This window comes from Mesoplodon mirus (genome assembly GCF_964341445.2).
Source record: "Mesoplodon mirus genome assembly, chromosome: 20".
Lineage (NCBI taxonomy): Eukaryota > Metazoa > Chordata > Mammalia > Artiodactyla > Ziphiidae > Mesoplodon > Mesoplodon mirus.
The window spans coordinates 28169110-28194974 of NC_138996.1; the positions used below are offsets into that span (position 1 = coordinate 28169110).

Below are 25865 nucleotides of genomic sequence, written 5' to 3' on the forward strand. Positions count from 1 at the left end.
ACATTTTGCTGACTGGGTTATTTAATGAGTTTGTACTGCTGCAGAATTGCAAGGAAAATTAGCTTAAGGGAAAAGGGACATACTGAGCAGGAACCTTTCACAGGGACCTCAGCCTGTTCCTTCCACGACAGGAGAGCAGGCATCTTCCCTGCTCATCTCTGCGATTAGACTAAGGCTCTACATCTCCATGGCCTCCCTCCCCCAGCCCCTAAATTTCACCGTCTCCTGGGACGATCCTCCTTAAACATCCTCTTCCCGTACAAACCACTGCCATCCTTCTAGTCCCCCGTGTCATCCTTGGACTCTTCCTTCTATCTGGTCCCTCATATCCATCGCCAACTTTTGTGCAGTGCTTCAGCTGTTTCTTAGACCTGTTGGCGCTATCTGGAGCGTCACGTTCTTCCCCGTGACTACACATTTCCTGGGGGGTGGGCCGCTCTTCACTTTCCTCCCTACTCAGTCCTACTCATCATGTTCATTTCTGCCAGGTGAATCTTCCAGAAGCACCATTTATTCTAAGTCATTTTCCTGAATATGAATCTACGTAGCCCCCTATGGCTTATTCATTCATTTTAAAAAAATCCATTCATCCCACAAATATTTATGTCAGGCCGTATGCTAGGTGCTGGGGATGATGATTAGTGAAACAGTCTAGTGCTAACTCCCCGAGTCTGAATGAACTCCACACTCTTCTGTATGCTTTGTAATACTTCACCATTTCTCAGACAGGCCTTTGCTGTCATTATTTCCCTAAATCGGAGTTCCACCTTTGCTCATTTTCATCCTGTGAATTTTGCTCATCATGAAAGGACCGATTCAAAGCCTCCCCCCACAATACTTCTCTGAATTTATATTATTTACTGATTTGCTTCCTATCCTTCACTGTCTCATTTCTTAAATGCAGTTATCTTTTCGTAGGTGTAGGTCTTATCCCCACAGTTAAATATAAATGTAAACACCCTGAGGGGGATTCTCCCACAGTGTCTAGTTGGTAGAGTGTTTTGCAATATTTTTTGATTAATTGATTGACTTCTATAGAAATTTATTATTTGAGAGATCTACTCCATTATCAGTGAAAGTCGTATGTAGATATTTTCATCATCATACTCAATTATCCAATTGAATTTCTATTGTTTGAACTTTATATTAAATCTTTAATAAGCAGATATTTAATATCTATTCTCTACACTGAAAAATTGTTTAAAAATTCTATTCGTAAAGCAGGAGACACGCTTAAAGTCAGGATTTCCTATTTTACTTTTTGTTACTTCTTGTGTTTAATATGGCATTGAGCATACAGCAAGTGCCTGATTAAAAAAACGACTGATGGTAATATTTCCCTGTATTTCGATGATTGATTTGTTGTTGAACTTTGCCGTTACATTCTGATGTTGTCAAAAGTAAGACTGTTTTTTGCCCACTGCTGCATCAGCAGTGCCCAGGACAGGCCTGCTACCTGTTAGCAAGAAAAAGAATCAATGAACGTGATGGATGGATGGATGGAGCAGCAGAGATTTCTTCAAGCCTAGGGTGTTAGAAATTTCCTGAAGGAACTGGTATTTGAGCTGTGCCATAAAGGCTAAGGAAGCTTTACATGTGTGAGATGGTAATAAGGGCAAACCTGGGCAAAGCAAACATCTTAAGCAAAAGCTTGATGGACCAGAAGAGTTCGACTGAAGTTGGCAAGATCGGAAGTGATGGAAAATAAGGTTGATGACTGAAAATGTGTTTGACATACTTGGGAGTCCACTGAAGGGACTTAAGCTCCTTGAGGGCAGGGCCAGTTCAGGGCTGTGTTCCCAGAGCTTAGCACAGTGCCTGCCACCCTGATATAATGGAATAATAAAAAACTTGTGGACGAAGGTTGACCCTTGGCCACTTCTCTGAAGTCATCCCTGTCTGTTTTCCTGGCTCACTCTTATACTCTGTTGATAGCCTTGCCCTCTCTTCTTTTAAACTGTTTTTTAAAAAATAAATTTATTTATTTATTTATTTATTTATTTATTTTGGTTGCGTTGGGTCTTCATTGCTGCATGTGGGCTTTCTTTAGTTGCGTCGAGTGAGAGCTAGTCTTCGTTGCAGTGCGGTGGCTTCTCTTGTCGCGGAGCACAGGCTCTAGGTAGTTGTGGCATGTGGGCTCAGTAGTTGTGGCTCGTGGGCTCTAGGACACAGGCTCAGTAGTTGTGGCTCACAGGCTCAGTAGTTGTGGCTCATGGGCTCTAGAGCACAGGCTCTGTAGTTGTGGTGCATGGACTTAGCTGCTCCGTGGCATGTGGGATCTTCCCTGACCAGGGCTCAAACCCGTGTCCCCTGCATTGGCAGGCGGATTCTTATCACTGCACCACCAGGGAAGCCCAGCCTTGTCCTTCTTAAACTTGACTCAGAGCTTTTGCATTTGCTTGTCCCATTTCCTGAAACATCTCATTTGGCTCTGACCTCTCTGACCTTCCTGCTCTTCCTTAAACATACCAACCTGAGACCTTTGCACTCGCCCTTTATTTGATCACTCTTCTTGGAAAATTCTCCCCACCTGTTTTCATGGGACTCCATCCCTTCCTTCATTTAAACCTCTTCTCAAAAAGCTCTTTCACTTCCTCTAGAAGCCTTCCCTCCCAGCCTATGTAGGGAGTGCCTCTCTCCTTCTGTCACTCTCAATCCCAACTTTTATTTTTCTATTGTTTTAATTTTCTTAATAGCATGTATCACCACCTTACATTGTTGGAGTTGTTTCTTTACTGTTGGCCCCCTCCCTGTTAGAATGTAAGCTCTCATACGGTGGTGAGGACTTTTCTTGTTCACTGCTATTTCCCTGAAGCCTAACTTGAGCAGCGCCTGACACCTAGAAAACACTCAATAAATATCTGTTGAATAAATAAATAAGTATTTTAAGTACCTTTTTCCTAAAGCAGAAGGATTCTTTTTTTAACTTTATTTTTTGGCTGCACTGCTCAGCATGTGGGATCTTAGTTCCCAGGACCAGGGATCAAGCCCCCTGCATTGGGAGCCTGGAGTCTTAGCCACTGGACCACCAGGGAAGTCCCCTAAGGCCTTTTATGTGCATCCTCCAATGTACCTTTAAACTAAGTCCTAGAACTTTAAAGGTAGAATGGACCACATTAGAATTATGTTACCCGTTCAAAGCATCTTAAGATGACACCAACGAGGCCCAGACAGGTAAAGCCCAGATTGGAGGCCAAATCACACAGTTAATTGGTGAAAAAGCCAGAATTGGAAACTTGGTCTCCCCAGGCCTACTCCAGGCTTACCTAACCCAGGCCAGTTGTGCCATCTGCCTTCCTGAGTATAAGAGGAATGGAGATTTGAAACGCTGTTATTATTCATTTAACAGGTGTCTGTAGGTAATTCACTGCTACCACCAGACATGGTGCTATGGGCTCTGTGTCATATAAAGGTGAATAAGGCACAGTCTGTATGTGTGCATGTTGCACAAACAAGTGATCACAATTGAATGTGACAAGTCCTATACCAGAAACATTATAAAGAACTGTGGGAGCACCTCCAGAGGAAGGAAAGATTATACCTAAGGGCATGAGAAGCAGTTCTACTGGAGGTGACCTGTCAGTTCAATTAATAAACGTGTATCAAGTGCCAGGCACTGCATTGGCATGGGGCTGGAAGATGTTTAGACGCTGCGTATTTGCTGTCAAGGAGCTCAAAGCCAGGCCACAGGCCTAGAAGCATAAACAAACCTGTTACAACAAAGGCCCTGCGTCTGAAGTGCAGGGTAGCACAGCTCTGGGAACAAGAAATGTGTGTGTGTGCATGTGTACACGTGTCCTGGAGAAAGTGGTGCCTCAGTTAGGTTTTGGAGGATAAATAAGAATTTAAGGGGTTGTAGGGTAGAAAGAGGAATAAATACAAAGGCTTTCCAAAGAGAAGCAAAAATACTAGTAATTATAGAGTGTTCACTTGGCACCAAGCGCTGTACTAAGTGCTTGATGCCAAGCACTCTGTGACATATGTCACGAGAGACACCCCTTTTTTAACATAATGGTCCTTTCTTGGATAGAAGGTGACACAGTCCCAAAAGAGCCTACCATACTCCAGACACATCTATCCATCCATCCATCTGTATCTATTTATCTATCAGCATCATCTACCTATCTATCCATATCTCTTCCAGTGTTTATTCAGGAATCAGATATAGGATTTTCTTTTCTTCAGAAATTATAGTTTTCTTCTAATAAGCAGAAAACACATTTTCAAAAATATTGGCTTACGTATTCCTCTATTAGGTTGGCTGAGTGATGACTGAGCGAAAAGAGAGTACCATGTACGGAAGACAGGACTGTGATTCATATTTAAATACCTTGAAAGGAGCTCTCTTGGTGATATATTTCATCTTGTCACCCTAAACTGTTTAAAGTGACATTCCAGGAATTTGTGGTTTGTCAGAGCAGTAGTGGTTATCAATTGGGAGCTTTAGTTCTATAAACTGTGCGGACTCAGTAAAGTTTATGTATAGCTGGAGGGCTCAAATGGTGGACCTGCCAGGAATGCTCCAGAGCAGAAACTCCTTAGGGAAAGCTGTGTATACCATTGTTGTCCGTTGAACTGGGCAGTTCTACATGTTTTCAGGTTGATCAAGGAAGTATTTCCTTGGCAGAAACCCACAGAAGAATTATTTTTCCTGCAAGAGCATTATTTCTTCTGTGAAAACAAAAAGACTGCAGGATTGTAATCTCTGAAGGAAATGGAGGCTGAGGGGGAAGGCTTTGTAAGTATCTACTGTTTAGAATGGAGAATATTTGACTTACTTTAGTCATAAGAGTAAAGCGTGGGGTTCCTTTCTCCTTCAACTCTAATATCTTCCAACTTTAACTGTATCCTCTTGTACTTCTTTCCCTCCAGTCGCAGAAAAAGGTCTTTTCCTCTGCTAGAAGCTTTACCTGTTTTCAAAAACATTTCCCTCCCATCTCTTCCAACATTGAGGTCTGACTCCACCAATAATCCCTGTTCCCATTTTATTTTCAATACCTTCCATTTTGCTGGCTTCTGACTCAAAGCTTATAGGTTTACACATGCTCTAATTTTCCCACCTTTATAAGTTAAAGCTACAGACAAAATAAATATTCTTAAACTCTGTGTTCCCTTTAGCAAATATATTTCTTCTCTCCTTTATGTTCTTAAATTGAGACATAATTGATGTATAACATTATATTGGTTTCAGATGTACAAGATAATTATTTGATATGTATATATTGCAAAATGATCACCATAATAAGTCTAGTTATCACCATAACAAGTCTAGTCCATCACTATTACTATATTTTGTGTATTCTTAGCTGCATAATTTTCCAGATTTTATTTTTTATTTTTTACATCTCTAGAATCAGGATGTGAGGCACATAGTTTGCAAAATGGCCACCATGGTTCCCCTCCTTGTATCCATGTCCTTGGGTAGTTCTTTCCCACATGGATTCCTGACGTGGTCATGTGGCTTGCTTTAGCCAATGGAAGAGCAGCAAACATGATGCAAGCAGAGGTTTGAAAAGCAATTGTACATTTGGGCTTGTCCCCTTTGCTGGGTTAGAGCCTTGAGACCACCGATTGAACATGCTTGAACTAGCTAACTGAAGTGGCCGTGTGGAAGAAAACTAAAGGACCCCAGCAAATAGCCTGACAACCATCAAACATGTGAGTGAGGCCATCCCTGGACCATCTAGCCCCAGTTTATCCACCAGCTGCAAGAGAGAGCCCAAGAGAGACTAACAGGGGAACTGACCAGCTGAACCTGACCCAAGTACCAGCCCACAGAATCATAAGCTAACAAACGATCATTGTTTTAAGCCACTTAGTTTTAAGGTGATTTGCTATAAGAGCTAATCAATATAGGATGCATCATCCAACAGATGATGTCTTGCAGTTATAACGCGCAACATTTTTTTTTCTTTTTCAAGGGTACATAAAGTAATGGTGCATCTTACAATTGATTTTGATTTAGATTGGACAAAATACAGTACTATACTCATTTGGCAGATGAGAAAGCTAGGGTCCAGAGGGTTTTTTGCCCTAGGTCTGCAACTGGTAAATTGTGGAATTTGAATTCAAGTGGTCTGACTCCAAAACTTCAGCTCTTAACCTGCAAGTAGTTCCACGCAGCTGGAGAGGGGAGTGGCCAGAGAGCTGGCTGGTGAGAAAAGCAACCAGCATCTTATGAAGGGCGTCTCACAAGTTCTGATAAAGAGTTTGAATTTCACTGGTTGACAATGAGAAGCCAGTTGAATTGGAAGATTGGGGCACTTACAATTTCTATTTGATGGACTGAAAAACAATCTTCATCCCACCTCAAGAAACAGAAAGTCTAGTGTTGTGGGAGTGCAGGATAGAGTCTGGAAGCCCTGTCCTCGTCCAACAACTCTGTGTTGGGGCAGCCCTGAAAAGCCAGTAGAGGGCCTGGAGAACACCTCTAGGAGAGCTGGTGGACCCTCACCCAGGAGGAAGAGGGGCAAACCCAGAGAAGTCACTGCCTGCGCAGCTGTGGGCCAGCTCTCCCTCACAAAGTTAACAGAGTCGGTGGTTCAAGTGCATTTAAAAAATAAAAGGGATGTGGGAGACGGGAGGACTATGGCTTCATTAGGACAACTAAAGGCCATGTGATAATCATCAGTAGCTCCAGAACAGTGTCAGTTTGGAGAAATATCCTCCCTCCCTATTGCTGGAAGCACAAGAGAGGTGCACTAGCAAATCTGACCAGTAGCACGGTAGCTCTGCAAAAAGTCCTGCCAACTGTGAAGCTAACATAGCTTAATTTTCAGGTCCCCTCCTTACAGGAGCCCCTTATAAGACCTGGGAAGGGCTCTAGCAACATGTTCACATAGTTCAACGTTTCTGCAAAATTTACAAAAGTAAGATAATTTAACTGCAATCAGTTAACACTGTTGCCTTTCTCTACTCCAAGTCCCCTCTGTCACCACCCCTCCCTTGGCAGTGCTGAAGTGGTCAGGTCGTTTTTGGCACCCAGCTAAGGGGAACTGGAGTTGGGCATATACTACTGTGGGTTTGGGGAGATATATATGGGATGTTCAGTCACTTGCATGCATATTTATAACCTCAAAGTGTAAGAAAGCCTTCAGGACTACTCTCTCTGCCAACTCACGCAGTATCCTGGCAGAAAAGCTCAGGGCCAGTGCTCATATTTCCTTATCAACCTGTCCTAAGGCATCTGGAAGTATTTGGGCAATGAAAGAGAAACACAGGGTGAAAGGTACATAGCCAGAAGCTATACTACTGAAAATTCTTCTGATCAGCGCTCATTTAAAATGGAAAGCACTGGGGCTTCCCTGGTGGCTCAGTGGTTGAGAGTCCACCTGCCGATACAGGGGACAGAGGTTTGTGCCCCGGTCCGGGAAGATCCCACATGCCGCGGGGCAGCTGGGCCCATGAGCCATGGCTGCTGAGCCTGCGCGTCCAGAGCCTGCATGTTCGGAGCCTGTGCTCTGCAACGGGAGGCCGCAACAGTGAGAGGCCCGCATACCACAATAAATAAATAAATAAATAAATAACAAATAAAATGGAAAGCACTGGATCTGGTTCTCATCAACAGCTAATCAAAGCTATCATTAAAAAAAAATTCCATCAACCATGTTGAAGGAAAAGAATGAACTTTCCTTCTATTCTCTCTATAGAAAATTATATAATAAAAATGTCATATGTGGTCTTCCATCCCAAAATCCATACTTATTTTGAGAAAAACCCCAGACAAATCCCAATAGAAGGACATTTTACAAAATAAAATAACCAGTATTTCTCAAAACTGTCAAAGTCAAAAACAAGGATCGTCTGAGAAACTGTCACAGACAAGAGGAGTCTAAGGAGATACAACCACAAAATGTAGTATAGTGTCTGGTCAGGAACAGGAAAAGGACATTAGGTAAAAAATAAGGGAATCTGAATGAGGTATAAACTTTAGTTATAAAAAAGTATCAATGGTGGCTCATTAATGTTAACAATTATACCATACTGGGGGCTTCCCTGGTGGTCCAGTGGTTAAGACTCCATGCTCCCAATGCAGGGGGCCCAGGTTCAATTCTTGATTGGGGAGCTAGATCCCACATGCTGCAATTAAAAGATCCCATGCGCCACAACTAAAGATCCTGCACCCCGCAACAAAGATCCTACATGCTACAACTAAGACCTGGCACGGCCAAAAAAAAATTCATTAAAACAAGCATCTTGTTTTAATTCATTAAAACAAGATGGCAGAGTAGAAGGACATGCACTCACTCCCTCATGTGAGAGCGCCAGAATCACAACTAACTGCTGAACAGTCATCAACAGGAAGACACTGGAACTCACGAAAAAAGATACCCCACATCCAAAGACAAAGGAGAAGCCCCAGTGAGAGGGTAGGAGGGGCACAATCACAATAAAATCAAATCCCATAACCGCTGGGTGGGTCACTCACAAACTGGAGAACAGTTATACCACAGAAGTCCACCCCCTGGAGTGAAGGCTTTGAGCCCCACGTCAGGCTTCCCAACATGTGGGTCCGGCAATGGGAGGAGGAATTCCCAGAGAATCAGACTTTGAAGGCTAGTGGGATTTGATTGCAGGACTTTGACAGGGCTGGGGGAAACAGAGACTCTACTCTTGGAGGGCACACACAAAGTAGTGTGTGCATCAGGACCCAGGGGAAAGGAGCAGTGACCACATAGGAGACTGAACCAAACCTACCTGCTAGTGTTGGAGGGTCTCCTGCAGAGGCGGGGGGTGGCTGTGGCTCACCGTGGGGACAAGGACGCTGGCAGCAGAAATTCTGGGAAGAACTCCTTGGCGTGAGCCCTCCCAGAGTCTGCCATTGGCCCCACCAGAGAGCCGGGTAGGCTCCAGTGTTGGGTCGCCTCAGGCCAAACAACCAACAGGGAGGGAACCCAGCCCCACCCATCAGCAGACAAGTGGATTAAAGTTTTACTGAGCTCTGCCCACCAGAGCAACACCCAGCTCTACCCACCACCAGTCCCTCCCATCAGGAAGCTTGCAGAGGGCAGACAGCAGAAGCAAGAACTACAATCCTGCAGCCTGTGGACAAAAACCACATTCACAGAAAGATAGACAAAATGAAAAGGCAGAGGGCTATGTACCAGATGAAGGAACAAGAGAAAACCCCAGAAAAACAACTAAATAAAGTGGAGATAGGCAACCTTCCAGAAAAAGAATTCACAATGATAGTGAAGATGATCCAGGACCTCGGAAAAAGAATGGAGGCAAAGATCGAGAAGATGCAAGAAATGTTTAACAAGACGTAGAAGAATTAAAGAGCAAACAAACAGAGATGAACAATACAATAACTGAAATGAAAAATAAACTAGAAGGAATCAAAAGCAGAATAACTGAGGCAGAAGAACAGATAAGTGACCCAAAAGACAGAATGGTGGAAATCACTGCCAAGGAACAGAATAAAGAAAAGAGAATGAAAAGAAATGAAGACAGCCGAAGAGACCTCTGGGACAACATTAAATGCACCAACATTCACATTATAGGGGTCCCAGAAGGAGAAGAGAAAGAGAAAGAACCTGAGAAAATATTTGAAGAGATTATGGTCAAAAAATTCCCTAACATGGGAAAGGAAATAGCCACCCAAGTCCAGGAAGCGCAGAGGGTCCCAGGCAGGATAAACCCAAGGAAAAACACGCCAAAACACATAGTAATCAAACTGACAAAAATTAAAGAGAAAGAAAAATTATTAAAAGCAACAAGGGAAAAATGACAAACAACATACAAGAGAACTCCCATAAGGTTAACAGCTGCTTTCTCAGCAGAAACTCTACAAGCTGAAAGGGAGGGGCACAATATATTTAAAGTGATGATATAACCAAGATTACCCAGCAAAGGTCTCATTCAGATTCGATGGAGAAATCAAAAGCTTTACAGACAAGCAAAAGCTAAGAGAATTCAGCACCACCAAACCAGCTCTACAACAAATGCTAAAGGAACTTCTCTAAGTGGGAAACACAAGAGAAGAAAAGGACCTACAAAAACAAACCCAAAACAATGCAGAAAATGGTAATTCAGAACACACATATCAATAATTACCTTAAATGTCAATGGATTAAATGCTCCAACCAAAAGACACAGGCTCGCTGAACGGATACAAAAATAAGACCCGTATATATGCTGTCTACAAGAGACCCACTTCAGACCTATGGACACATACAGACTGAAAGTGAGGGAATGCAAAAAAATATTCCATGCAAATGGAAATCAAAAGAAAGCTGGAGTAGCAATACTCATATCAGATAGAATAGACTTTAAAATAAAGGGTGTTACAAGAGACAAGGAGGGACACTACATAATGATCAAGGGATCAATCCAAAAAGAAGATATAACAATTATAAATATATATGCACCCAACATAGGAGCACCTCAACACGTAAGGCAAATGCTAACAGCTATAAAAGAGGAAATCGACAGTATCACAATAATAGTGGGGGATTTTAACACCTCGGTTACACCAATGGACAGATAATCCATACAGAAAATTAATAAGGAAACAAAAGCTTTAAATGACACAATAGACCAGGTAGATTTAATTGATATTTATAGGACATTCCATCCCCAAACAGCAGATTACATTTTCTTCCCAAGTGCACATGGAACATTCTCCAGGATAGATCACATCTTGGGGCACAAATCAAGCCTTGGTAAATTTAAGAAAATTGAAATCATTTCAAGCATCTTTTCCAACCACAACGCTATGAGATGAGAAATAAATTACAGGGGAAAAAATGTAAAAAACACAAACACATGGAGGCTAAACAATACATTACTAAATAACCAAGAGATCACTGAAGAAATCAAAGAGGAAATCAAAAACTACCTAGAGATAAATGACAATGAAAACACAACCATCCAAAACCTATGGGATGCAGCAAAAGCAATTCTAAGAGGGAGGTTTATAGCAATACAATCCTACCTCAAGAAATAAGAAAAACCTCAAGTAAACTATCTAACCTTACACCTAAAGGAACTAGAGAAAGAAGAACAAACAAAACCCAAGGTTAGTAGAAGGAAAGAAATCATAAATATCAGAGCAGAAATAAATGAAATAGAAACAAAGAAAACAATGGCAAAGATCAATAAAACTAAAAGCTGGTTCTTTGAGAAGATAAACAAAATTGATAAAGCTTTAGCCAGACTCATCAAGAAGAGAGGGAGAGGACTCAAATCAATAAATTTAGAAATGAAAAAGGAGAAGTTACAACAGACACCACAGAAATACAAAGCATCATAAGAGACTACTACAAGCCACACTATGCAATAAAATTGACAACCTGGAAGAAATGGACATATCTTAGAAAGGTAAAACCTTCCAAGATTGAAGCAGGAAGAAACAGAAAATATGAACAGACCACTCACAAGTGATGAAATTGAAACTGTGATTAAAAATCTTCCAACAGGGACTTCCCTGGTGGTGCAGTGGTTAAGAGTCGGCCTGCCAGTGCAGGAGACAACGCGTTCGAGCCCTGGTCTGGTAGGATCCCGCATGCCGTGGAGCAACTAAGCCCATGTGCCACAACTCCTGAAGCCCGTGTGCCTGGAGCCCGTGCTCTGCAACAGGAGAGGCCACTGCAGTGAGAAGCCTGCGCACCACAATGAAGAGTAGCCCCCACTTGCTGCAACTAGAGAAAGCCCGCGCGCAGCAACGAAGACCCAATGCAGCCAAAAAAAAAAAAAAAAAAATCTTCCAACAAACGAAAATCCAGGACCAGATGGCTTCACAGGTGAATTCTGTCAAACATTTAGAGAAGAGCTAACACCCATCCTTCTCAAACTCTTCCAAAAAATTTCAGAGGAAGGAACACTCCCAAACTCATTCTATGAGGCCACCATCATCCTGATACCAAAACCAGACAAAGATACTACAAAAAAAGAAAATTACAGACCAATGTCACTGACGGATATACATACAAAAATCCTCAACAAAATACTAGCAAACAGAATCCAACAACACATTAAAAGGATCGTACACCGTGATCAAGTGGGATTTATCCAAGGGATGCAAGGGTTCTTCAATATACGCACCTATGGTCAACTAGTCTATGACAAAGGAGCTAAGGATATACAATGGAGAAAAGACAGTCTCTTCAATAAGTGGTGCTGGGAAAACTGGACAGCTACATGGAAAAGAATGAAAATAGAACACTCCCCAACACCATACACAAAAATAAACTCAAAACAGATTCGAGACCTAAATGTAAGACTGGACACTATAAAACTCTTAGAGGAAAACAGGAAGAACACTCTTTGGCATAAATCACAGTGAGATCTTTTTTGACCCACCTCCTAGAGTAATGGAAGTAAAAACAAAAATAAATAAGTAGGACCTAATGATACTTAAACGCTTTTGCAAAGCAAAGAAAACTATAAATAACTCGAAACGACAACCCTTAGAATAGGTGAAAATATTTGCAAACGAATCAACAGACAAAGGATTAATCTCCAAAATATGTAAACAGCTCACACAGCTCAATATTAAAAAAACAAAAAGCCCAATCAAAAAATGGGCAGAAGACCTAAATAGACGTTTCTCCAAAGACATGCAGATGGCCAAGAAGCACATGAAAAGCTGCTCAACATCACTAATTATTAGAGAAATGCAAATCAAAACTACAATGAGGTATCACCTCATGCTGGTTAGAATGGGCATCATCAGAAAATCTACAAACAACAAATGCTGGAGAGGGTGTGGAGAAAAGGGAACCTTCTTGCACTGTTGGTGGGAATGTAAATTGATACAGCCACTATGGAGAACAGCATGGAGGTTCCTTATAAAACTAAAAATAGAATTACTATATGACCCAGCAATCCCACTACTGGGCATATACCCAGAGAAAACCATAATTCAAAAAGAAACATGCATCCCAATGTTCATTGCAGCACTATTTACAATAGCCAGGTCATGGAAGCAACCTAAATGCCCATCGACAGAGAAATGGATAAAGAAGATGTGGTACATATATACAATGGAGTATTACTCAGCCATAAAAAGGAACGAAATTGGGTCATTTGTAGAGACGTGGATGGATCTAGAGACTGTCATACAGAGTGAAGTAAGTCAGAAAGAGAATAACAAATATCGTATATTAACGCATATATGTGGAATCTAGAAAAATGGTACAGATGAACCAGTTTGCAGGGCAGAAACAGAGACACACGTAGAGAACAAACATATGAACACCAAGGGGGGAAAGTGGCGGGGTGTGTGTGTGTGATGAATTGGGAGATTGGGATTGACATATATACACTAATATGTATAAAATGGATAACTAATAAGAACCTGCTGTATAAAAAGATAAAATTCTAAAATTCAAAAAATAAATATTTTTTTAAATGAAGAAAAATAAAAACAGTAAAAAAAAGATAACTAATAAGAACCTGCTGTATAAAAAATAAATAAAATTAAATTAAAAAAAAAAAGACACATGCACCCCTATGTTCATTGCAGCAGTATTTACAATAGCCAGGTCATGGAAGCAACCTAAATGCCCATCGACAGATGAATGGATAAAGAAGATGTGGTACATATATACAATGGAATATTACTCAGCCATAAAAAGAACAAAATTGGGTCATTTGTAGAGAAGTGGATGGACCTAGAGACTGTCATACAGAGTAAAGTAAGTCAGAAGGAGAAAAACAAATATCGTATATTAACACATATATGTGGAATCTAGAAAAATGGTACAGATGAACCGATCTGCAAGGCAGAAACAGAGACAGTGATGTAGACAACAAATGTATGGACACCAAGGAGGAGAGTGGGGGGTGGGGTGGGATGAATTGGGAGATTGGGATGGACATATATACACTAATATGTATGAAATAGATAACTAATAAGAACCTGCTGCATAAAAAAATAAAAAACAAAATTCAAGAATAAAAAATTTTTTTAAAAAAAGCAAAAACTAAAAACAAATGTACCATACTAATGTTAGATATTAATAATAGCAGAAATTGGGTGTGGGGTTTATGGAAATTCTGCAATTTTTCTATAAATCTAAAACTGTTCTAAAAAATAAATTTTAGGACCTCCCTGGTGGCACAGTGGTTAAGAATCCGCCTGCCAATGCAGGGGACACAGGTTTGAGCCCTGGGCCTGGAAGATCCCACACACCACGGAGCAACTAAGCCCATGTGCCACAACTATTGAGCCTGCGCTCTAGAGCCCGCGAGCCACAACTACTGAGCCCATGTGCCACAACTACTGAAGTCCGTGTGCCTAGAGCCCGTGCTCTGCAATAAGAGAAGCCACCGCAGTGAGAAGCCCACACACCGCAACGAAGAGTAGCCCCTGCTGACCACAACTAGAGAAAGCCCATGCACAGCAATGAAGACCAAATGGAGCCAAAAATAAATAAATAAATAAATAAATAAATAAATAAATAAATAAATAAATGAATGAATGAGTGTTTTTAAAAATAGAGATTATTTTAAATAAATAAATAAACTTTTTAAAAGTCTCATATAAAGAAGCAATTAATGAGTATGCAGCCAAAATGGTAGGGGTAAAAACTTATTGTAGAGGGTGGAAAAAATTAATAAAATGTTTAGATTTCTCCTAGTTTTTGTGAAGTGTATTGTGTTATAAAGTTTTAAAATTTGTAATTTATTGTTGTTTCTTGTTTCAATCTATAGAAACATTCTCTTTTGTATTCAACTTTGTAATTTTCTTAAGGAGGCCCTCTAAATTACATAAACTTCCAGTTCCACAAAACCTGGATCCACGCTTGTTTGACCATGTGTGAATAGTTAGAAAAGTATGTCCAGTTCAACAACTGAGTACGTACTGTGTGTAAATAGTATGCTAGGACTTGCATAGGCGTGTGGGGTGGTGGTGGTTTATGAAGATTAATAGGATACGGTGCCTGCTCTCCAGACACTTACAGTTTCATGGGGGAGACGGTTATATGTCTAACGTAAATGTCCACTGATGCCAACCCTTTCTTTAACCATCCACCTCCCAAGGTCTGGAAGTAAAAACACATTGGCCATTATTACTTAATTAATTTATTTATTTTAGCTGTGCCGGGTCTTAGTTGCATCACGCAGGATCTTCGTTGCGGCATGCGGGGTCTTTTAGTTGTGGCATGCAGACTCTTAGTTGTGGCATGCATGCGAGATGTAGTTCCCCGACCAGGGATCAAACCTGGGCCCCCTGCATTGGGAGCACATAGTCTTACCCACTGGACCACCAGGGAAGTCCCAGCCATTTTTTAAAAATTGTTCATACATTAAAAAAATTTTTTTATTGGAATATAGTTACTTTACAATCCAGCCATTATTAACTGATGTGGTTTAGTTCAGAGGACTGTGCTCAAAAGCAACAGATGTAGACGATTAATAATCATCACAACTTCGCAAGGGGCAACTGCAAGTGAGGGCTTTGGAGACAAGGCCATTGTCAACCTGCCCCTCAGCTTGTCTCCAAAGAAGGACTTTGACTCACTTTAGCTTCTCTAGAAGACTGATGTAGATTTAGATCTAGCTGGAATTAGCCACAAAATTCTAATCAAGCCAAAATGTAATGGGGGGGAGAACAACTAAGAAGACTCAAGCTTCTGATAGGAAATTCGTTGCACTGAAACATCCAGTTGGCTCTTGGTCGCTCAGGTAGAGAGGCGTTTGGAAGAAATAAAGAGGTTTGAGACTGGATTCCTACTTCTACGTGAGTCACAGAATGGAACCCCCAACTGTGGAGTCTGGAACTTTCATTTAATGAGAAGACTGAGGCCAGAGGATGGCAATCCTTGTGACACCCTTCTAAGGTACGTACTCTTAATCTCATTTTACAGAGGATGGGATGGGGCTTTATGCAAGTTGGCCCAACCCCAAAGCCTGTGTCCTCAACTTCTGTGCAATACTGCCAGCCATCAAGTCTGTATCTGATGGTCACAGGACAACCCCATAAACTGTGAAAGTTTTTGAAATGATTACGGAGCAAAGGTTTTTTTAAAAAGTCTTTGTGACCACCTAGAAGGGTGGGATAGGGAGGGTGGGAGGGAGACGCAAGAGGGAGGGGATATGGGGATATATGTATATGTATAGCTGATTCACTTTGTCATACAGCAGAAACTAATACAACATTGTAAAGCAATTATACTCCAGCAAAGATGTTAAAAAGAAGTGTTAGTGCCGAAAAGGACCTGAGAAATGATTTCATCTAGCCCCCTTAATTCCCGAGGGGAAACCTGAACTTCTGGGGAGTGAAGTTGCTTCCCAGCGTCACACAGTAGCTTCTGCCAGTGGGCTAGGAATCAAGATGCAATCCCCGGTTGTGTGCCGGTCCCGGTCTAGAGCCTGAATTAAGGGCTAGAACCCAGGGACAGGCATGCTCATTAGGAGAAAAGTGTCCCTGGAGAGGGAAGGGATAAGAGGAGGCAGCCAATGACAACTGTGACACGTTATGGATGGAATTGAGGGCCTCCCCACATTTATATGTTGAAGTATTAATCCCTAGGACCTCAGAATGTGACCTTATCTGGAGATAGAGTCTTTACAGAGGTAATCATGTTAAAGTGAGGTCATTATTGTGGACCCTAATCCAGTTGGACTGGTGTCCTTATAAGGAGAAATCTGGACACAGGCACATATGGAGGGAAAGCCACACAAGGAGACATAGGGAGAGGACGGCTCTAGAGAGAGTCCTGGAAGAGAGTCTCCCCACACAGCCTTCAGAGGGAACCAACTCTGCTCTCACCTTGATTTTGAACATCTAGCCTCCAGAACTGTAAGACGATACTTTTCTGTTGCTTAAGCCACCCAGTTTGTGGCACTTAGTTATGGTTGCCCCAGCAAACTAATGCACCACAGACCTTGGGAAGCATCTGAGGAGGCACCGGGGCTGAAGGACCGGCAGGAGAAGTCAGGGGGCAAAGGAGGGGCTGAAATGATGAAATCACGGTGGGGAGAAGGAGACACAGGCAGAGATCTAAATCCAGGTGGAAACCCATACAAACAAAAGTGGAGTCCATTTTTTTCTTTTTTTTTTTTTTTTTTGCAGTACGTGGGCCTCTCACTGTTGTGGCCTCCCCCGTTGCGGAGCACAGGCTCTGGACGCGCAGGCCCAGTGGCCATGCTGCTCCGCGGCATGTGGGATTGTCCCAGACCGGGGCATGAACCCGTGTCCCCTGCATCGGCAGGCGGACTTTCAACCACTGCGCCACCAGGGAAGCCCCATTTTTTTTTTTAAGTGGAGAGTCAAGATCTAGCAGATCTAGGTGGAGAAGGGGGCCTAGGAGAAGTGAGCTGTTACAGAGGCCGCCGGGGTGTGGGCTGCCTCACCATCAGCTTCTGGAGCAGTGAGAGAAGCCCAGGGGGAAGTCCTTAGGAGATTATCATGGAGTCAGCTGCAGTCTGCTTTGAGGTCTCCGTAAGCACAAGTTCACCAGAATGTAAGTACAAGTACATTTGTACTGTACTGTACAGTGTACAAGTACACTTGCACGGCCTGACTATTATGGACGTGCCCTGGAGGCCGACTGCCTGAGTTCCCAGTGACTTTTGCCCTCACTAGCATTCAACCTCTCTGGGCCTCAGTTTCTGCATCTGCGAAAAGGGAATAATGACGGCACCCACCTCATAGGGTTATGATGAAGATTCAATAAAATGTGTGTGAAATGTTTCAGTAAAAGTTATCTGTCATTATTAGAGGTGTTTATTATAACAATAATTCTTCTCCTGCCTCCAATTCCAAGCAGTACTAGATAAGAGCCCTCCACGCACTGCGGGGCACAAGCGCCACTGTAACTGGGACCACCGGTATTAGAGGTTAAGGATGCTGGCAGGCCACAGGTGCTGAGAGGAAAAATAACATTTGGCTACGAGCCTGAAAAAAATTGTGTTGGCTTCTGAAAGCCCCAAATCGGCATCGCATGCTCGCAGACAGAAGTCCTCAAAATAGCACAGCCAGGACTGAGCAGTGGACAGGCCACAAGAATTGTCAGGTGAACACTGCCCTTGAGCGATGTCGAGCATGCGCTCTGCTCCGCCTGTACCTGGGCTCATCTGTCCGGGTTGCTTCATGTCCAGGGCTCTGCAGAAATCCAGACCAGAGCCTTCCCAGCCAGGGAGTGTGGCGAAACTCTATGTGGGGCCCGTAGTGAAACCAGGTTACGCACGTCGCTGACAAAGAAAATAGGAAAGGAAAGGCCTCGGGCCCCCAGGGCCCCTCCCTGCAAAAGCCCCCGCCCGCCAAGGAGTCAGCGGGGCACGCGGTTGCGGGTGGAAGACGCAAAAGGGCGTTTCCCGGCCGCCGCAGCACCGCAGCCTTCCGGGCTGAGCCACCACAATTTACCCCTTGCCCTTCCTCCGACTCATTATGAAATCCACGGCAGTTCGGACGACTAGAGATACGTGTGCCCCGGGACACTCCGTGCCCTCTCGGCAGACGCGCGACCAGACGGGAAGGCGAGCGCGCGGTGGGCGGGGCGGGGCCTGAGGGCGGGGCGGGCGCGGCAAGAGCACCCGCCGCAGCCTGGTTCCAAGGCGGCGGGGCCTGGGGCGTAGCCAGCGCACGCAACGGCGGCGGCCCCCTTAAATAAGATCCGGAGTCGGCTTGGGGTCAGCAGTGGGCTGCGGTGACAGCCGGGGGTGCACGGCCGAGCCTGTGGAGGAGGTGAGTGCTCCTGCCGCGGGGAGCCGCATCCGTGCCCGCTGCGGCGCCGGCGTCTCGGCGGGGCGCGGGGCTGAGGCTCCCCTGCCGGCCCGAGCCCAGGAGGTTGCGGCCGCAGCGGAGGCACGCGAACAGGGCCTCGGCTCGCAGGGACGTTCCGTTTTTCCGGCCTCTGCCCCGCGGCTCCTCGGGTTCCCGCCGCAGCGGAGGCCTCCGGGCCGCCCTAGCCGCCGCCGCTTCCTGTGCCGGAGCCGGGGAGGCCGGCCCGCAGCTCCCCGCGGGCGGCGCGGGCTTGGGGCTGGTGCACGGCGTGGTGCGTGTGACGCGCGCCGCCGGACCGGGTCCTTGTTTGTGTGGCGGCGGGGACCGGCCCGGCGGGAAGCCGGACCCGGAGCTGCAGATACCAGGCGATGATCCCGCGGGGCCGTGACGGTGCTCTCTGGGCCGCGGCCTCCCTCCTGCCCCCGTGGCGGGGTTTCAGGCACGCTCGGACCGCGCGTGGAAGCATCGGAGCAGGCAGTCTCCCAATCTCGGCGTGACGGTGGCCCCTGCGCGCAGCGCCCGCGGGAGGGTCAAAGGCAGCATCAAAAGCCGGTTGCCACCATGTGGAAATTCTCGCGGTGCCTGCAGAGGAGTGCCCGTATCCGCTGCACTTGGCCGTGATGGAGTCATTTAAAGAGCCTGGAATGTTTTGAAATTAGGAAGCAAAAATCATGTTATCTATTACCTTGTAGCCTAGATGGTGACTTGAATGAACACGTGCACGAGAACCGAGAGATAGATGCTCCTGCTAATCAGTGTGTACGTTAGAATTGCAGACTCCTTCCCCACCCCACTCACTTTCAAGGTTATGGAGCTTAACTAAGACCATTATAAAAAGTGCCCTTGCCTTTGAAAGTTCAGACTTTTAAGCTTCTTGTTGGTGCAGGAATATACAGAGTGCCTAACTGTTAATATCCTTACTTTTATTTTTGACCTTTGCTTAGCATAAGAGAAACTGGTTAAATTTCACGGTTTCTGACACAGATTTCACCTGTGATTGTCTCAGCAATTATTTGCTTCACACTTACAAACAAAAAGCCAATCAAAACCTCTGGTTTGATTCAGCATTTTCAGATGGAGGTGGCAGGTTAGATTGGCTTAAAACTTAAGGTCTGAGTTGACAGTCTGGTTGGGTGGGCTTGAGAAGGTGGGGCTTTCAAAGGGAACTTCGCTTGCCATCAGGGTAGAGCCAGTCCTGGGAGACTTTTTTTCTTATTCTGACTCAACTGGGAGAATCCCTTCCCAGTATGAAACTTGACTCCTCATTTGGAAAAGACTGCATTAGACCAAAGTCTTTCACAGCTAAAATTCTGTGACTAGAAAAAGCAAACCCTGAAGAGCAGCACACTTCATACCTCCCTCCCTCACTTAAAATAAGATAGACGCATCATAGACCATGTGTTACAGATTTCTATTTTCTGCATTTGCTGTAAAATGAAAAGACTTTTATTAAATCACCCTTCTCTCACACTTATAAGCATGTTGACCTATTTCCTTCCCGTCTCTGTTATGCATAGTTTGGCAGTATTTTTATTATCGTTGTGGGCAGCCTGACTAAAAAGAATCTCTGGGCTTTTAAATTTGGGGTATTTAAGAGATAGATACTTGTGACAAAGGCAGGTAGAGACAGGTGTCTGTTTATATCACAAAGGTCAAGTGTTCATAACTGTCTCTGCTTTTGGTTGAGCTTTGGAATAGCTGACAGTGTACCGCATGCCACAGTGTCCTGCTTGATATCCAGGGCTGGCTACATCTTTGGTTTTTGATGTAGCTGTCTTGTGGAAGTTTGGAGGAGGGGCTGGGGAAAGATCATGTTTTGTCATTACAGCTGGGGATTTCTCCTCTCTCCCTTCAAGTTTCACTTTTCTGGAAAGAGGGAGACTGTAGGAATAGTAGTAATTTCTAGATGTGATACTCAGTAATCTTGGGGGAATAGATAATTTTTTAAGGTCGGTTGCTGAATTTATTGTGCAAATTTGCCACCTATGTCCATTATTCTTTGGCATTTACTATCTGTTATAACCAAATTCTGTCAGTGTTGACAGAATTAATCACGTTTTGTGAACAGTATTGTTTGGATGATGCAATGCGTTAGACTCCTGTCTTAGAAAATACAAAAGAACCTCCTTTAAGGCAGCTCAGATCTGTAGTTATCCTAAGTCCTCTTCAAGCTCTGCTCTGTGATAGGCTGTGGCCAGTCAGGAGGGAGATCAAAGATGCCAGAGTTTTTATTGAAGGTTATCGGTCCAACTTGATGTCCAGACAAACACATTAGAGTCACTTTGCTTTGACACTCCTGCCTGGAGGCCAAGTCTCAGGGAACAGAGAACGTGCCAGGGGATGAGTTTGAGTTTCAACGTTCTAGTACTTAAAGGAGCTTTGGAGAGCTTTCAAACAAGCACAAGCCCTGAAGTCATAGCTGTACGTGATGAGCTAGAAGGTAGAGGCAGGCTTACCAGTGCTTGTGTCCGCAGCTCCATGCCATTTCCTCGCCCGTTCCTCATCTAAAATGCTGAATGCCAGCTCTTAAGAAATCCTAGTTTGTGTAAGCTCGAGGTGTTACCTAATTTGTACCACAGTGACAAGAGAAAAGGGTCACATAATTTGAGTTTGGTTCATTTTTCTGCTTTCTCACATCCTAACATTTAGAATTTCTTAACTGTGTTGGAGGCGACACAGTTATTAGTCATAACTTTTGTGGAATCGAGAGGGAAGGGAGAAATATGACAGAGCCTTCCCTGAAATTTGGCCGGCTTGGAGGGATGGCACTTTCTTCAGCCAGAAACTTAGCTAGGGGTGAGGACTCCGTTTCCCTGCTGCAGAAGAATCCATTAGGCTGGAGACTAGCGTCTCGTCTCTAGAATCTAAGACTTCAGGACTGGTGGCTCCAGGTAGTTTTCAAGTTTTAAATAAAATTTGAAAGCTAATATCTAAGTCAAAACCATTTGCCTCGGAAAATCTGTATGTATAAATAAAATTATACATTTATATAAATACAGTATACAATAAGACATTTTTATAATATATACATTTAATGTTGTAATAGAAATCTATGCTTGTTATAGAAAATTTGTGGACTATAAAAAATAAATCTGGGAGTTCCCTGGTGGCCTACTGGTTAGGATTCTGGGCTTTCACTGTTGTGGCCCGGGTTCAGTCAGTGGTCGGGGAACTGAAATCCTGCAAGCTACATGGTATGGCCAAAAAAAAAACCCAGAAAACAAAAACCTCTCTTCAAGAGATTGAATATTAGTAACATTTTCATGTATTTCCTTTTTGTGTTTTTCCAGATTTTTTTTAAGCTTAAGTGTATATTTTTAATCAAAGATAAAATTTTTGATAAATTTTAATCACCTAAGTTATATCGTGAACAATTTTTTTCATGTTACATACTGTTGAAAAAAAATGAGTTTTGAAGGTGACTGCCTTATATGGTTTATGGGATATGCCATAATTTATTTACCTTTCCCCTATTGTTGGATATTTAGGAACAACTGTCTATTTCAGAACAGTTCACCAAGCTTCTTATATATTTCAATATATATTTTTTTAAGTTTGGGCATGTTCTGCTTTAAAATTGTTGAAATTGACAATGATTTGGAAATTATTTTTATTAGTGTATGGTTTTAATGGACTTTTGGGTTCATGTGTTCTAGTCAAAAGCTGTTCAAATAAGGATTTCGTGCTTTGGAACGATAAGTGAAAAGAAGTTAGGGCATCACAGGAGGAAATGTGGGCTGCCTTTTGCACCATTTCCTCATTCTAGAGGGACTTCTGATAAATGTATTATCTGTCCATTTGCACACTTATTTGGCCGCTATAGAAGTTGGCACTTTTCCCACAGGTTTGTTGTGGGGAAAATGTCCATATACGTAAGGTCAAAATACCCTGAGTACCATTTATTCTTTTGTTAACCAGAGTAAAGAGAAAGTTCCTACAGGAGCTCGTTTCTCCCTCCAGGCTCGGCTGTCAACTGCAGAGCAAGGCAGTGTCAGCTGAGTGGACAGGATAGGGGGTAGTGACAGCTAATAGCGCCAGGCACTGTTCTTGGTGCTTCAGATCTGTTAACGCAGTTAATCCTCCCAGCTACCCTGTAGGCAGGTCCTACTTTTATCCATATTTTACGAAAGGTAAAGGAACAGGTGCAGGGATTAAGTCTCTCAAACCAGGGTTTGAACTAGGCAGTTTGGCCCCAGGGCCAGAGCGCCTAATGGCTTGGCTCTGCTTCTTGAACTTGAAGGGTTCTTAGTCCAGGGGGGCCTGGAAAGTTCTGGGTTATCCAGCAAGACTGAGGACAGAGCTGATTCTTCTTCCGTATCATTACTCCTTGGTCATCCCCTGTCTCATTCACACACTGTCTTTACTACCAGCGGGCTGAAACGACAACAGATTTTGATTCAGCTCCATTCAGCAACAGCGAGTGATAAGATCACTTGCTACACAGGTGTGACTTTCTAGAAAAGTAAAGAGTAAAAGGCTTTGCCTGCCCTGGAAGTTAGTCTTGTTCTAGATTGTGCTAGAAACTTTTAATAGACAAGAGAATAGAATCGTGGATTTGCAGGGTTTGCAGGCACAGAGGTGTAGTCCAGTGGTTATGGCCTCCTTTCCCCAGGACAGTTTTAGGCAGAACCCCAATATATGAAATAAATAAAAGCAGGGCTGCCATGGTTTAAGGAGGGAGGGGTGGGAATCCCAGATCACAGAGACTCGAGATGCGGTTGCTTCCTCACCTCTGAGACACTCCAGTGCACCCCAGGTTCCCCGGGTCCCTGAGCCTAACTCACTCATCGCCCGATGCAGTACCTGGTGCAGGAGAGGAGGTGACTTACCAAGGTTACACAAACTGTGTTCCCCTCGGGCCGTGACACACAATGGCGTTTGTTCCCGGGCCCTATGCCTGTTCGGGGAACAGCTGGACCTCGGTGTCATCCTTGACTGGTGCCCCAAGATCCTGCCAGTCAGCAGGCTCTGCTTATTCTGTACCATGCTGCCCAGCACACACGCATTTCTTCCTTTCATTGTCCATGTCACTGCCCTAATCCAGAGTCTGGCACCTCCAGTTTAGACAGCAAAAGTCCTTAGTTAAAAAAAGAGGGGGAGGATGATGACTCTTCGTAACACAGAGTTCGGATCGAATCCCTCCTCCGCTCAGAAGCCTTCCAGGGTCCCTCTGGAAGGCCCCAAGTCTTCACGTAGCTTGGCTCTCGGGGGCTTCTGGGGTCTGGGTCCAACCTGCTGTTTCCCATGAGTCTCCCAAACCACCACGAGCTGGGACTTTTGGAAAGACACTCTGGTGGCACAGGGTTGAACCAAGGCCTCTGCACCCCGACTCTGTCTTCCACCCGACTCGCCGTCCCGTGCCCTGGACGAGCCCCCCAGGCCTGTGTGCCCACCGTCCCCCGTCTGCAGTGACGTTCCTCATCCCACCCTCGTAGCTCATCGCTCCGCTCTTCAGAGGCACTTTCCCCAGAGGGACCGTCGCTGTCCTCAGACTCCACGTCACTCACTGAAACCCTCGGCTGACAGCAACTGGTGGTTAAAATGATGAAACACTCCCATTCCGGTTAGAAGACAGCTGCTACCCCAAGAGCCCTCACCCCTAATTCAGAAACTGAAGGGTTAGTGCCTGGCCGGGGAGGCTCTCCTGAACCCTGTTCTGGTGGTTGGCCTCCTTCTTTTCCAGTTGCTTGGTGCCTGGCTGTACTGGTTACCCTGCATTTTGAGTGCACCCCCCGCCCCGGCCCTTCCTTTGCCTCTTCGTACGCGCATAGCTCACTTCCCCACTAGGTCCCCCAGCCACACACTGAGCTCTGTGCACTTAGGAGACCTAGTCACTGTCGTTTCTGTGTTTTCAGCAGCATTTAACACAGGGCCTCGCTGCTAGTAAGTCCTTAGAGTTATCTGATGATTGATTGAGACCAGGAGACATTCAGATGGACAGAGGTCTCATAGACGGTGTCACAGACAAGAATGTACATTTCATCGTTCCAGGTTTGTATGTTATGATCCTGTGCAAGGCTTAGATCTTGTAGCTGAGATCAAGTTCGTTGAAAATCTCCGGAGGCGCCCCAGACTGAGCAGCTGGCAGGGACCTTGCTGTCACACTGTCCAACCAACCAGCTCACCGGGGAGGGCCCCGCAATGCAGAGGGTATGCCCAGCAGCCCGAGCAGGCTAGATGCCGGAGGTGGTGCCGGGCTGTGTTTCCCCTCCTGGCATGAGTCAGAGAGCAGCACGTCAGACTTCAGGGCCTCTCTGGAGGGCACTCAGGGACTCTAGCTGAGGTCCCGGGACAGACCGCCTCCGATGAGCCAGGCCCTTAGCCTGCCCGGGGCCCTTGCCTAGAGTCTCCTTCCTCCAGAGCAGCGCCCCAGTCCGCTTGGCCTCGGCACTAGCCCGGGTGCCCGTGACCTGTGCTGTGCTGCCCTCCCGGCACGTTTCTTTCCATCACAGGGATGCGGAGTATTTTTGTCTCCCCCTGGATGGAAGGTCCGTGTGCAGCTTGGGCCGGCACTGTTACCCTGCGTCCTGGGCGCCGCGGGCTTTTGCAGGCGCTCCGGTTAGCAGTTGTGTTTACCGCTGCCTGTAGTCGGGAACTGACAGAGACTCTAGCCAGGCAGGTGACAGAGAGGAGGTGGGGCGCTGGTCTCCAAAATGGGGTGCATGTGCCCCGGGTTGGGGAGACCATCTATTAGGGTGCAGGTGGATGTATTAGAACTTCTGTAGATATTTATTTTTTAGCTTTCTTTTTAAATTCATAATTGTATGTTTCATAATGTTCAGAAAATATTTGCACATGTATACAGTTTATAAATAAGTGCATCTACATGTCAGGGATACATTTACTTATGATTTTTGATGCATTATCAAAAGTTTAGAGAGTCAGAAAATTAACTCCTTCTCTGCCACCAGTATGGCAAGACCCCTCCAAATGCCATTTTTGAAAGAAAGGAGGGCTTCCCTGGTGGCGCAGTGGTTGAGAGTCTGCCTGCCGATGCAGGAGACACGGGTTCGTGCCCCGGTCCGGGAAGATCCCACATGCCGCGGAGCGGCTGGGCCCGTGAGCCATGGCCGCTGGGCCTGTGCGTCTGGAGCCTGTGCTCCGCAATGGGAGAGGCCACAACAGTGAGAGGCCCGCATACCGCAAAAATAAAATAAAATAAAGGAATTTGTTAGTTAAGGGGGGATAG

General features: G+C 44.7%; 1 protein-coding gene across 2 annotated transcripts in view; it reads left to right on the plus strand.

Moving 5' to 3' along the window:
• Nucleotides 1-18479: 18479 nt before the first annotated feature.
• The window catches only part of ACSL1 (acyl-CoA synthetase long chain family member 1), a 64988-nt gene continuing 57602 nt past the window's right edge, over nucleotides 18480-25865 (plus strand). For both annotated transcript variants that reach the window (XM_082608862.1, XM_082608863.1), the window contains exon 1: nucleotides 18480-18637. The gene's annotated coding sequence lies outside the window, so the exon portion shown is untranslated. The remainder of the gene's footprint in view (nucleotides 18638-25865) is intronic.